This window comes from Theobroma umbraticum, unplaced genomic scaffold, assembly GCF_002168275.2.
Source record: "Theobroma umbraticum cultivar Fairchild unplaced genomic scaffold, ASM216827v3 scaffold_56.0, whole genome shotgun sequence".
NCBI lineage: Eukaryota > Viridiplantae > Streptophyta > Magnoliopsida > Malvales > Malvaceae > Theobroma > Theobroma umbraticum.
Window position 1 is genome coordinate 351738 of NW_018397256.1, and position 12094 is coordinate 363831.

General features: G+C 34.9%; 1 pseudogene; it reads left to right on the forward strand.

The window, feature by feature from the left end:
- The first annotated feature begins 396 nt into the window (after positions 1–396).
- LOC110411021 (F-box protein SKIP2 pseudogene) lies at positions 397–2592 on the forward strand (annotated as a pseudogene).
- Positions 2593–12094: the final 9502 nt, after the last annotated feature.

Consider the following 12094-nt stretch of genomic DNA (forward strand, 5'->3'; position numbering starts at 1 on the left):
TCCATTTTACTATTGTTCAATACAATCTCTCTAGTCAACACTATCAATTGCATGATATATGTATAGCGTTTCTTAACAACGCCAAGGATCACCGCTATTTAATTTATTACTTTCCCAATTTGTTATCGTTATAAAGTTCAATTGTATTGGTATAGAAACAGGCTCACCATCTATAATTGATCTCTTTACTAGCCCTACATAGCATTACTTCAACAAACCCACCCTTCCGCAAAATGAAGTTGATGAAACAACAATTACATGTATAATTGTAGTCCCACAGGCAACAAGGGGCATTTTCTTATTCTGCAATAAAATATACCAATACCCTTAAAAATATAGTGCACTACATCAAATCATATTTATTTCGAAGAAGAGCAGCGTCCCTTAATTTGTGCCCCTCCAACACACCCACACGTAATTCTCCCTGCAATATGCCACTTTTGGTTCCCCAGGACCAAGTGCATAATTACACTCTTCTTTCTCAATGCTTATCCCTTTGCTCCTGTCCCTTCTCTCTCCCAGCACCCCAAAAGACCATATCACTGCCAGCTGGGTACCCTTCTTGCTGTTTTTGCATCTTTAATAAGCCGACCGATCGAAACCCACATCTCCCTGGCTGTTCGCTTTTCTATGGTTTATTTCGGGCTAGTACTGGTAAACAGTAGACTCAACCAAGGCCTGTTGTGTGTTGATGGGTCAAGGCTCTTCTTCCTCCTCTTCTTGGCCTGGTTTAGGAGCTGGCATCGGTGGTAAAAGTAATTTCTGTCAGAGTGGAGACCTCTCGCTGACATTACCAGACGAATGCCTGGCATGGGTTTTTGGTAAGCTTGGCTGCCACGACAGGAACAACTGCTCCCTCGTGTGCAAGCGTTGGAGGCATGTGGATTCCAAGGCAAGGCAACGCCTGGTTTTAGTTGCTGGCTCTGACATTTCTCCTTGGCTCCCTTCACTTTTCTCTCGCTTCAGCTCCATCTCAGTCCTCTCCCTCAAATGTTCCCGCAAGCTTGTCAGCATCGACGATGATTCTCTGGCTCACATTCCCACCTTGCTGCCATCTCTCAAGAAGCTCAAACTTAAGGGCTGCGTCGACATTACTGACAACGGTCTCCGAGCCTTCTCCATGCACCGCCCTCCTCTTCTCACTAAGCTCTCTTTTGCTTCATGTGGGGTCGGTAGCAGAGGCATCGTTTCTCTTCTTCTAAACTGCCCTTCCCTTAAAGATCTCACACTAAAGCGTCTCCGCAAGCTTGACGCCCAGAACACTCCTTTGACACTTCAGGACCAAGAAGAAGAAGAGCACCAGCAATCCTATTTCAACAACAAATTCAACGCCAACAGTTGTTATAGTCGTAATAAGCTTGAGAGGCTGTGTCTCAAGGATCTTCACAACGCTCGCCTTTTCATTCCGCTTCTCTGCTCCACCGCTCAGACTCTCAAGACCCTGATTGTCTGTCGGAGTTCTGGCAACTGGGATCCGGTACTGCTGGAGAGTCTTCAGACTCCTAGTAGCATTGTGGAGATACAAGTGGAGAACGTGCAGATGGGGGATCCAGGCCTCCTTGCCATCTCCACCTCTTGTCCTCACCTCCAAGTGCTCTACCTCAGCAGGGCTACTGATTGCACAGATGATGGATTGTCTGCCATCGCCAATTCCTGCAGGAAGCTTCGGAAGCTGCACATCGATGCGTGGTGCAGGTTCGGCAGCCGGGCCATTGGCGAGGCGGGCTTCTTGTCAATTGCAGCCAAATGCCCCCGCCTCCAAGAGGTAGTGCTCATGGGAGTTCCCATCACAGTCTCCTCTCTTAATGTCCTCGCTTCTAGCTGCCCTGTTCTTGAAAGAATGGCGCTTTGTAACACCGATTCTGTGGGGGACATGGAGATGCAATTCATTGGTGCAAAGTTCACTGCATTGAAGAAGCTCTGCGTCAAGAACTGCGCTATCTCTGACTCCGGGGTTAAAGCCGTGGGCGAAGGGTGCCCGAATCTAGTGAAGTTGAAGGTGAAGAGATGCCGAGGGGTGACGCAGGCAACTGTCTCAAAGCTCAAGATCAAGAGAAGATGTTTGATGGTTTCTGTGGATTCGGGGTCCATGCTGTTAGACGGGCATGAATTAGATTTAGAGGAGGAAGGAATGATACCATCTGCATTGCCAAACACAAACACCACCGGGAGTGCAAGCTCAAGGACACATGTCGTCTGCAGCAGCAGAGGTGCTCTCTTGCTCAGGTCCACGTTTGAGAATGCTCTGCTGCAACTTCATAGGAGAAGAAGATCCAATTCCAGTGTACACAATTTGCATGTCAGAATCTGATACTCCTCTCCAACGCCTGCTGCGGCTTCTCCTTCATCTACTTAAATCCTAATGGTTAAACAACGTTCTCTCCTCTCTTATTTCTCTTAATGTAAAACTGGGTTCAAAGATGATTTTGATTTGTTCTTCTTTCTTTCTATTCTGCCCACCGATCTTTGTCAACCACAAGATTTTTCCTCCAAATTGTTATAATTATAGTCCGATGTTCTGACAATTCTTGTATTATTGTCAATTCCCAAGATTTGTTATGAAAAGTGAAGTGAGACATTTCTAAAGCAGAACTTAGGATTTTTCAATTGATTTTTGACATGATCGTCCATAGTGATCGGTGGCATTAGCACTTCGACCAACTTTACATGAGATTTTTAGAGTTTATTCGGTTAAGCTTGCCGGACATATCAATGCTCTTATACCATGTTTGATTTATGAAACAAATTAGAGAGCCAATACAATGGCTATTCATAGGAATATAATAAAATAAAAATAACTACTCTTTAATCTGATCCAAAATGGAATATGATAGGAATATTTGGTCTGAAAAATAAATTTTTAAAATAGTAAAAGAATATGTGATAAAAATATCTTTTATATAATATATGATTTTTAATTTAAAATGTTTATATTTGTAGTTTATTAAAAATATTAATATATTTTTTCTTAAAACATAAATATGATTGCTTATTTTATTTTTAAAATATTAACAATTTATAGTTTAATTAAAATATTTATATTTATAATTAATATGATTATTTATTCTTTATTTTCATTTTTAAAATATTAAATATTAATAATTTATAATTAAGAGTTAAATTTTAAATATTAATTTTTATAATTTATAACTAAAATTTTAATTTAATTTTAAAATTTAAAATGTATTTCTTAACTTTTTTCTTTTTCAAAAAATTTTCCATTTTGGTGTTCTCATCTTTTTCCTTTTCTTTCTCTCAATTGGCTAGCCATTGGAAATGTGGCTGACGTAATAGAGCACTGATCTGTCATTCCTTATGGCTAGATTTGTCCATGGAGGGATTCGGTAGACAAGCACCAAATCTGGTGCTTCTTGTGATTCGATCTAGCTCCCCACAATGGGATTTGGTTAAGGAGTGCTAGATTCGATGCTTCTATAGCTAGATATGGCAGTGGACATCAAGTATGGTGCTTCCTTGATCCAATCCGGTCGTGGAACGCTGGACCGACTCTTCTTGCAGTTGGCACCAATGTCGTGTCACCTTTGCCACCCTTCACTAGTGGAGGGACTTCTGAGAGGGAAGGAGAGAGGCAGAAAGAGAAAGGAAATATGAAAAATGGAAAAATATTTATATTATATAGATAGCAGTTTCCAAATTTGTTTAAAGGTTGTGTAATAAAATTTTTGAGTTATTCCTCCACAATCAAAATAGCCATTACCCAATTCCCCTTTGGTAATAGCTATTCAAGCACATCTACAGAGAAACTAATCAACTTGCTGATAGCTTTGCCAAGGGAGCTGTGCAAGGTCAGGTTGATTTGTTGAATGTCTATGACTAATTTCTTGTGTTTGGGGCTCTGACGTGCACTGATTCTTATCTAGGTCTGGTGCATCCTGTGGTGCAGCATGAGAGGGTGGCCGTCGAGCAAGAGATAGAAAAAAAGAACTTAATCGATCAGGAGGAAGTTGCGTGTGGCCTCTGTTTCTTGTTTGTGTCCTTGTGCATCATGATACTGTTGTGTCGGTTAAAAGGTTATTCTGGGTTCGAGTCCACGGTGGGTGGTGGTTTGTTTTAAAACACTCATTATTCTTATCACTCTGATAGAGTTTTACTAGTAATTAGACTTTTGTTTAGGGATTTATCCAGAACTCTGCTTGTTTTTGAGATTATTTGTGTTGAGATGTTGCCAAGTGCTCCTTGAGCAGTTACTCCTTTTGTAATTGTTCAGAACAGGCTCTTCTTATGATAGCTTCCATGCCAACAGGAGTCTCCAAATCTCAACGTTGAAGACTCCCCACGGCATTTCAGCTTATCATTAATAAAAACTCATCTTTCAAAAAAAAATAGCCACTCAAGTTTCTTTAAGAATGACCATTCCATAAAGCAAACAAGTTTTTAAAGAAGACTTAGGAATAAGGGGAATGACTATTCTATTTCCCTCAACTAAACATACCCTTTTTCACACTTTTGACAGCATTTATGCACTTTATACTACACTTAGCTTTAAAAACCCATAATTCATTCATTTTGACTTTAAAAAATTAAACTAGAATCGTTGATTAGAAAACTCATATTGACCTTGCAGAAACTTAATATAAATTGCAATGGCATGTTTGGTTGCCATGCTCCCCTATTCCTTGTCCCTTTTTACAAGTGTTAGAAGGTTAGCTCAAAAGATAAATCTCAAGAAGGGAGGTGAATTGAGTATTTTAAAAAATCTTTAAAACCCTTTGAGGATTAAAGAACTCTTTACAAAGTAGGAATGAAAAATTTTGAAAACAATGAAAGATATTTGTAGAAATTTTTTTATAAGTAATTCAAAAATAGATTTAAGAAATCAATGAAAATGAAGAGCAATTTTAACAAACAAGTAGAAGATACAAGATTTATAAAGGTTCATCCTCAATGCCTACGTCCTCTTCCTTGGATCACCAAGGAGTTTTGAATCAATTAAGAAAACTACTTTTTCAAGGCTCAAGTATAACTTTTACAATCAAGTCTTTTCAAGACTCAAACTTAACTTTTACATTAGTCGTTTCAAGGGTTGAGAGTTAACTTTTGACCTTTTGGTTTGGTTAAAGTAAAACCACTCCCAAATACACTACCTTTCCAAGTCAAGGTATAACCTCTCACATTACCCTTCTAGGCTAAGGTATAATCTTTACAATGGATTACAAGGAAGTTTGAATGAAAGCTTAAATGCCTTTTAAGTAGGTTGAATGGAGTAGTAAATACAAAGAAAGAATGATGCCTTGATAGTTGAGTAAAAGAACTTAAGGCTCAAGGAATCTTGAATGAGAAACATGTGATTTTGATAGTGATTTATTAGCTTTAAAATTGACCTTAGTAAATGATAAAATTGAATGATCTAAATATGCTTTGAAATTAAATGAAAATTATGTTGAACTTGAAAAACATTCCTCAAAAGTGTTTTGGAGTTATTCTTGAAAAGAAAAATCTATTTGAACACTTTAAAACACAAGTTCCCATGGTTTAAATCAAGTTCTATAATGTAGCATCAATTCTTTGTATATTGGAAAGCAATATTTCTTTTCTAATGTAACACCCCCGATCTTGATGTTAGCCAAGCATGATGCTAGACTAACTTATAGTTGATGAGAACTTCAATGTGTATGTTTATGAACCTGAGGAATGCCTATGTCCATAGAAAGAGATGGTCATGAAAAGTATGAGTATGTAAAAGCTTAAAGGCTATTGTGCATACACTTGGCACATAAATGATATAGTGCATATGTTTGGCACTAAATTGAGTATGATATGTATGTAAATTACGCTATGCTTAATTGATATATTATGTGATATAGAGCAAGAATGAGAATTAGCATGCATGATGGGCTTGTGTGTTGATTCAAGTGAAATCTGAATGACTAGAGGTTGTGGGGAAGATCCAGAATGAGTTTAGACTTCAAAAGAACCAATTTTTATGAATTTGGATGCAAGGAGTTGATCCTAGTGCATAAAGGATGGAATTTGTGAAGTAAAAGGCTGGGGGAGTGAATGCACTAGCTTAAGATCGAGTATAGAGCCTTTGTAGTCGATCTTAGGTAGTGAAATGGAAGCAAGGGTAAACAATATGGTTCAAGATCAACTCTAAGACTCCCATAATCAATCCTAGACTACCAAATCAGTTTGGGCTTAAAAGTCCCAAAACTCGATTTTTTTTTCATATTTCTCCCAATTTTCTTATTCTCTGCCCATTGGCTCTCAACTTTCACACCATTCAAACTCACCAAATTCCAATCATAAATCATGGATTCTAAGTGTTAAAGGAAGGATATTCCACCTCTAAAAAGCTTGTTTGATGATTTTCAGTTTTTCTCTCTAAAACCAAACCTTAGCTTCCAAGAATGAATTTTTGAAGCACTTGGAGTTGTTTGGAGTAAATATGGAGCTTGGGAAATGCTTCTAGAGATAAGATTAAATGTTCTTACTGATTGATGTCTAATTTAAACGATTGATAACTTAAATTTAAATTGATGTAGCTTTGGCAGAGAAATTGCTCCCTTGAGTTGACTAGATATTTAGGGTAAACAATAGCATAATCCAACTTCTATAGGTATGGATTAGCTTATTGTTGAGCTTATTGTTGAAAGATTTGAGCTTATTTGTTAATATGCTAAAGATTTAGCTATTTTTAAAAAAGCTAGAAATAATATGAAAGCCAAGATTTGGTTATGAAATCGAGAATTTTGATGTAAATGTTGATTAGTATGTATTGTTAAATGCTAAATGACTATTGGGAGTAAGAATTCTGCCCATTTGCAAATATTAAGTTGTTGAGCTAAAGTGTGCAAGTGTGGATAAAGGAACACCCAAAGTGTCAAGGTGGGTAGGGATATTTTGATGCATAAAAGCATGATGACTAGAGCGCATGCATGCTTTAATAATGAAAATGTATAATGTATATTATGTATAAACTATAAACATGTCTAGAGGGAGAATTCCTAAACTCGAATATGTTAGAGAATAATGTGTTAGGCCTAGAAGGATTTATGCTTAGGCTAATGATGTTAACGCAAATATGAGTTAATGTTATGGAAATGATGATACTATGATGAATGTGCATATGAAAAATATGTCTAGAAATGTTATGTCTAGACTAGTGAATGTTATGAGAATGATGTGATTGCCTAGAAGGATTGTCCTAGGCTAAGTGATTAATATGCTCCTGAGTACTTTCTGAATATGAGAATCGAGGCATAATGACGAATGATTGAATATGTATGGTGACAAGGATGATGAATAATGAGTTATGTTGAGTACTATGTGCCGTTTGTGGATGATTTCGAGTGATGATATGATGTGAGATATGTATGTTCCGTCCGTGGAGGATTTCCAAACGATCGATATTATGCGGTCGAGTGTGTTCATATCTCTGTGACTATGTATAATGCCTACAAGGATGGTGGTTTTGTTAGAGTTGAATCTAAAGTGGATTGATGTGATTGTATAAAGCATGGATTTTTTTTTTAAAAAAATTCTTTTATAAAGGAAGCAAGCAATGCAATTACACAAGTGAAAACACACATCATTCTTATTGTAAGCAACTTACTCACATCTTAAAAAATAAGAATCTATTAAGTAAGAGAAAAACATAACTTTTATTTTGAGATTCTTATTTTTGGACACCACTGCACCAATGATTGATTTTTCCACCAAACAAGTTTATCACTTATTCTTCAAGAATGCTTTCAACTTAAACCTTGAGTGGACAAGGTGTGAAATGCTACACTACAAGATAAAAACTGATTTTTGTCTCACTTTTCTTTGAAAAATTAATTGTTATTTTTCTTTCAAAAAATTAAACCAAGAATGGGAGATACGACAAAGTTAGCAGGAAGAGGCGAGACATGACAACTGAAAACTTTTTTAAGAAAAAGCATGTACGTTTTTTTTCTTCTAATCTATTCTATTTTTATTAAAACACTACCTCAAAGGTTTAATCAATATCAAATACCTTTTAATCAATCTTAACCATCCATTTAAAATTATGGAAGAATCAAACATGTTCCATAATTATCAAAATTAAAATTAAAAAATAAATAGTTTAATTCTTTAATTATCATTTAGAGTTCTTGATAAAATAAAACTCTTTGTTGAATAATAACTCTTATTTTATTATTATCCATCTTTATTTAAAAAAAATTAATAATAAATAATGGAGTAATAGTCAAACATGGAGTCTCTTTTTATCAACATGGATGTTTATTTTCATTTTGCAAGAATCCTCCTAGCATTACCTTAATTTAAGACACTCTTATCTTTAATTAAGATAAAAATATTTTATCTTATCTAATGGAGACAAATATGTTTTCTTATCTAGATTAAGACAAAAAATATTTTTCTTCTCTAAAATTAAGACAAATATATTTTCTTGTATAAATTAAGACTAAACATGATTTCTTGTCTAAAGTAAGACATAACATGTTTTCTTATCTAAATTAAGACAAACATATTAAAGCTGCCATTTTTGTATACAATTTAATTAATCAAATAAAACATGCATTTCAACCTAAACAAGTTGAATTCTACGAAGCTAAGTGGGGAATCTATTTAGATATAGATATTCCAAGCTCTAGTAAACTTAGAATTATTCATAATCTCATTAAAAATAATTCAGGCTAAATCACTCCACCATAGATTCATAGTTGCACTCTTGAATTAACTATAATTACAAGAAATAATTCAATATTTGATATTAATTATTAGTTGTCCAAGTGCAAACTTTATATTCTAAACCTTCATAACCATCCAATGACAAAAGATGAAATTATTGTTTTACCTTTTATGTCAATTTTGTCTTTTAGTCTCAAATTTCATCCAATTAGTGATTCAATACTCTAGATCTAATCTTTTAAGTATCTAGATGTGATGAGTAGCTAATTCAACAATCCATTGGGCCTAGATTAATCACCAATCTTCTCAAATCACTAGAAGTGATGTTAATGCTATGAACTCTATTTTTTGGATATATATTCCCAGATGTTCATCTTGATTATAATCCCAACATACGGAGTCTAAACCAATGCTTTATATTGATCATGCTCATGCTATATCAAAGATTATTAGGAGATTAAACACAAGTCCACTATCCATCAGGTTTTTAGTTCTACTATAAGCAAATGCATGAGTGTGAGATCATTATTTAAGTAATTGTTAAACTTTAATTTGATTCTCACATGATTCTAGTTCATGTTACAATGTCATTACTCAAAGTCAACCATTTTGATGATTTAAGACTCATCATTCCTTTAAAGTGAATCACATTCGTTTCGTTGGTAGTAATCTAGACACTACAATTTTAACACAATAAAGTGACCAGCTTTATTATATGGTTGTGAACAATTTTTAGATTCAATTAAAATATGTCTCCAATGTATGACTCTTCATACAAATGTGTTTTAATATCTCAATAGAATCATGGTACCTTAATAACTAGATAATGAACGCTTACCTAAACAAACTCTTCGTCTTATAATTAAAAGGTACTTTTATCATAAATAAATTAAATGAAATTAAACATGAGAATATACTTATTTTTCAAGGCACCATATTCTCAAAATTCTTGACAGTTTTGTCCCGCTTGTGATTCCCACTTGTAATGCTATGATGCCATTCATTGAGATTATTCCAGGTGATGACCATAAACTTCATCGTTTGCTCGGCAATGGGGCATGCCTCGACTCTGTCGTTTGTTGTGGCAATGAAGTGTGACACGGTATTGTATGATGAGTATAGACTCCGTCATTTGCTCGAAAATGGGGTGTGACTTGACTCCATTGTTTACCATGGCAATGGGGTGTGACATGATGTTGTATGTTCTCCATTAGTTGGCCATCGTACGCTATAATGCTATGTCCAAGGAAGACCACTCTATGATGCGACGTTATGATTACATAATGGCATGCCTTAGGACTTGAAATTTGAATTATTTAATACGATGTCTATGAATTGATGATGAATGTAAAGGCTTAAGGTAAGAGCCAAATGAAATGTTGTGTGCAAAATTGACATGATGAAAGCTTAGAGAGCTTATGATTTAGTGTCAAGGTGAGCACTATCAAGTATGTATGCTGAATCACGTATGTAGATAGCCGTATGATGGACCAGTTCATATGGTAGATTATATTGACAAATAGTTATGTTGGTAATAATGTTGAATGAGTAAGGTGAGGATGATCACACCACCTTAATATGTTAATAGACCAGAGATATGCAACATAGTATGGCTACTAGGATTATGACAAACTATGTTTGACAAGGGACGATTGACTTGTCTTATATGTATATGTTTTATGATGAATGATATGCATGCATGAATAGAGGATATGTGTAACAACTATGCCTGCACGTTTACAATTGTCTTATGCTCCCACTCAACAAGTACTAGTATGACTCACTTATTTCAGTTGTAATATGCAAAAATATAGACAGGAAGGAGTAGAGTCTAGCATTGTCATTTAGACAACCATGCAATTTTGATAGCTGCTAGGTTTTCTTGTTGATTAACACCCTGCTACTTCATAGTCTGAGTCATGGTTTATGTGCTTTTCCGCTATGCATATAAAGTATGTCTTAAACGGAATATGATGGCATGTAGATGCCCTATGTTATGTAATGGATGTCTAATGACTTAGTGAATTAGCCAATGTATGGCTATGTGTATGTTGTGTTTAAGTTCTAAACGTATTTATTATTGGGATGAGCCTTGCAGCTAATTGAGATTGGTTAAGGTTTGATTCCAATCATGCAACGATATCATTCAAGTTGAATGATTAAAGGTTTCCTATATCAATAAGACATTAATTATAACAAGTTATATGTTTAATGGGATGAAGTCCATGAGATTAATATGCCTTGTAGGAAAACCGTAATGTGTTACAGTTATGAGATCCTTATGCATCAAAATGTAACCTCAAAATGTTCCCGATCAATATATCATTGAGATCGGACATCAATGATACCTAAAGATTGGTATATTCTATGTTCCTTATTTGAGAAGTAAGCAACCAATCTCATAGGTTGAAGTATAGGGATACTAGGAACTAAAATGTAGGTGCTTGCCTAGAAGAGCAAGTTCATTGAACCTGACCCGCAATGGGAAGTGTATTTGGTATTTCACTCAAGTGTCTATGCAATACTTCTCATGTGTCAGTTGTGTAAATACTTCCTAGACTTGAGACACCAGGTTCTCTTATATGTGGAGTGCTATGCTTTGATTTCATCCTTACGGGTGCCTAATCAAGGATGCCAAAACAGGATGCTTTTAGGTATAGCATGAAGCATGTGAAGGCAAATTAATGGTCAAGATAGTAATCATCCCCCCAAGTGATGAAGAGGACATATCCTAACTGTTCTTGGTTGATATTACCTTATTAAAGTCCTTCGCCAAGGTGACTTGAAGAATATGAAAGGAGTTTCTTAAATCTTTATAAAGCAAATAATCAAACTTTAAGAATGAATATGGAGATCAATAAGAGTAGACACTGCACCATGCTCTTGTCATCTCAGGGATATATGATGAGGGAATGAATTATACTAAAAGGCTGATCACTGAAAGGTTGATCACTGAAAGGTTGAGTCAAACAATCTTGACTCTTCTAACATTTAAGTGGTCATGATGGATTGCTAGATCCCAATCTTGGTCTATAAAGTCTAGGTAGTTAACTTGATTAATGATAAATTTAAAGTAGTTTAAATTTATCTAATTCTAAGTTTAACTTAAAAAATATATGTTTAGTTCATTACCAACATATTAGAAGCCTAATGGGTCACACACCTAAAATAAATATTGAAAATAAAATGAGAGAGTTGATTAAGTTGGACTTAATCAAATTAAAAGTTATCAGCTTCTCAAGCACTTGATTAAAATTGCTTAATTAAGTTGTGTCTAATTAATTAAATTATTTAATTAAATCATTAAGCCCAATTAATTAAATTATTTAATTAAGTCATTGAGTCTAATTAATTAAATTAAACAATTAAGTTATTGGGCCTAATTGATTAGATTTGTTTAATTAAGTCATTGCGCCTAATTGATTAAAATTGTTTAATTAAATTGTTGGGCTTAATT